Here is a 2903-nt window from a genome sequence, read left to right as displayed (position 1 = left end):
AGCCTCACCAAGATAGACGAGGCCATGGTGCTATGCCGCCAACACTTCCTGCAGTTCGTCATCAACGAGCAGCAGTTCTTCACGCAGAGGAGGGCGGAGAGGGAGGAGGGGAGGGCGGAGTGAGCCGCCTATCGCGCGGACCTACATACGCAGAAGGCGGCCGCTGAATTCAACATCGAGCAAGGAGAGGTGTTGTTCTAGGACTCCGAAGATGAGTGGTACCTTGACGCCTTCATTGTGACGTCGGAGGTGGACATCACCGAGGTGGAGTCCGACTTGTTGGAGGAGGACGATGAGGAGTAGTTTTTTTTATCTATCGCTTTATCTATCATAGGAGGAGGCTATGAACTATCTATGCACTATCTATGCACTATCTATGTATCTTTTTTATTTCTCATTTTAATCCATCTACGTACTATCTATCTATTGTTGTTTTATCTATCGTTTCTATCTATGCCTATAGTCGGAGCCGAATCTGTATCGTGTCGTAGTAGAGAAGAGAACAAATATAGTGCGTCTGCTGGAGCGGCTCGCGATTGCTATTTTTGCAGCGGCGCTAGAGCCAGCACTCCGTACGCGCAAAAATTCGGGTTTCAGGCGCTGTAAACGTTTTTTTAGCGCGTCGCGCGTTGTGCGCCTGTTGGATATGCTCTAAGTGGAGGAGCGTAATCTGTAGTTAAACACATAGATTCAGTAAGTGGAACAGAGTAGTCTAGCTAGGTACAAGTGTCAACTAAGTCTCCCAAATGCAACAGAAGCGCATGGACGTCATCTACTATCCGTACTCGATGATACTACAGTAATTATTAGCAAATCATGTATACAATGAAATCGATGCTGCTACTGTATGTCTGCTAACTCTACTTCAGTGTTCTAGGTGCAGATGTGACATAGCAGTGGCAGAGTACTCGTGGAGCTGTGACGTGGACAGCAGGCTGTCCAGGAAGTCCCAGTCGATGCCGGCAGCCGCCTGTCCCTGCTGGACGATGTCGTAGCCGGCGTCCCTGCAACCGGCAACGGCGGTGGTCGTCGGCGGGCTCTCGATGAGCTGCGGGATGTTGCCGAAGAGACTCTGCTTGGACTCGAGCACGTCGTCAGAGTACTGAATGCCCTGGCCGGGAAAGCTGAGGCCGCCGGCTCCGGCAGCGCCCGCGGCGCTCTGCACGTAGTGGAGGTCACCGCGTTGGCCGTGCAGCCATGGCCGCGCGTCGTAATAGCCCCCGAGACCCGGAGCGGCAGCGTATGCTGGGAAGATGTAGGACGGCCTCTGGTTCGGCGCCGGCTTCTGGAACGCCCGGCACACCACCCAACCTTCCTCCTGCATCATCGTCACCATGATCATCATCAACGCGAAATTCTCAAGAAGAAGAAGAGGTGTAGCAGGAGGAGGAAGAAGATGTACTGAAGAAAAACCTGTGTGGGTGGCGGTACTCGTGGATGATCCAGTCGGTCTTCCTACCGTTAGGCGCACGGCCCGGGTAGAACACCAGCGTCTTCCTCGTGCCGATGACCCCTAGGCACCTCGACGACATCACCGGCTTGTCCCTGCCGGTGGCCTTCCAGAACCCGGCCGCCTTGGCACGGTTGGTGCGCGTGCCGCTGGGGTACTTGCGGTCCTTGAAGCTGAAGAAGTAGCACTCCGACGACGACTGCGCGTCCTCCGCCACCTGTTGCGCTCCCCGTCCTCCCCTGCCGCCGCCACACTTCTCTGCACCATCCATTTTTTTTAATATTCAACTTGAATCACCACCTCACTATAACACTATGTACTAAAACCACCACAAGCATTTTGGAACGGAGGGGCTAAAAATTACAAAAGGAACTGACAATGTTCAGATGAGTAGTACCTTGGAGGTCCCATGGCTCGATCCTGTAGAGATCGACCTCCTGGATGATGTCGAGGTCGATCTTCTGGGCGGCCACCCTGGCGAGATAGTACCCCACCAGCTCCTCCTCTGTGGGATGGAACCTGAACCCCGGCGGAACACACGACTCCTCCTGATGGTTGTGCTGGTCCATTGCTAGCATCTACCTTCCTGCCTCGTAGCAAGCTAGCTTGATGTCTTCTGAACTGAAATCAAGCGCACAACCTTTTCAACTTACTACTAGTAGATGCATGTGTGGAGGGCTGGAGGCCACAGCTGTTCTTCAGAGATGGGCAAAAATGGTGGAAGCTGGTCCACCGATCGACGGATCGTGCATCTATGTTGTATGCGTGTGGACCAAAGAAGGTGAAGAAGATCTTTATAAATAGCTAGAGATATAGAAAAGCATCATGGCTGCTGCTTGACAGCAAGCAGAGCAGAGCACATGGATGCGAACGCTCGTATGAACTGCTATTTATATTGTAATCTAGCTCTAGCTGCCTATATAGCCCACACCAAATCAGTCTCTCTATCTACTATAAGTGCACTGCAATCATGCCTTGGATCCATTTTCTGAGGACAAAGTACACTTGTAATCTAGTCTGATTGCAAGCACTTGATGAGGTGGAATGTGTCTAGTCTAGCAGTCTAGCTAGCTTGTATAAAGTGGGAATGGAAGAAGATAGAAGAGAAAAGAGGAATGAAAAGGACATGAATGCAAAGCCAGCATGTTTCTTTGAGTGCACTTCAGGATTACTCTCCCCTCCACACATCCACTACCACCTCTCTCCCTGTAGTTTCCATCATTTTCTTGCGCCGGCCTACTGGTACGGGACGCGTACCTACACTACGGTTAGAGACACAAATTTTGGTCTCTGGTCAATTTTGTGGTGGAATAGACTAGACGACTGAACTACGGGTATGTACGTACAGGGACGGAGCTGCTTGGTAAGCATTGGGGTCAATTGACCCCAATAAATTAGGTAATTCTTCCTTAGTTTAGTACTAATTGCTACTCATTTATGGAAGATGACCCCA

At 51.3% G+C, this 2903-nt stretch overlaps 1 pseudogene; it reads right to left on the bottom strand.

The window, feature by feature from the left end:
* Positions 1-676: 676 nt before the first annotated feature.
* On the bottom strand, positions 677-2526 carry LOC119369005 (annotated as a pseudogene).
* Between the last annotated feature and the right edge of the window lie 377 nt (positions 2527-2903).

The sequence above is a fragment of the Triticum dicoccoides genome, chromosome 2B (genome assembly GCF_002162155.2).
Source record: "Triticum dicoccoides isolate Atlit2015 ecotype Zavitan chromosome 2B, WEW_v2.0, whole genome shotgun sequence".
NCBI classification, from domain to species: Eukaryota; Viridiplantae; Streptophyta; class Magnoliopsida; order Poales; family Poaceae; genus Triticum; species Triticum dicoccoides.
This window is presented reverse-complemented; position numbering and strand designations above follow the sequence as displayed.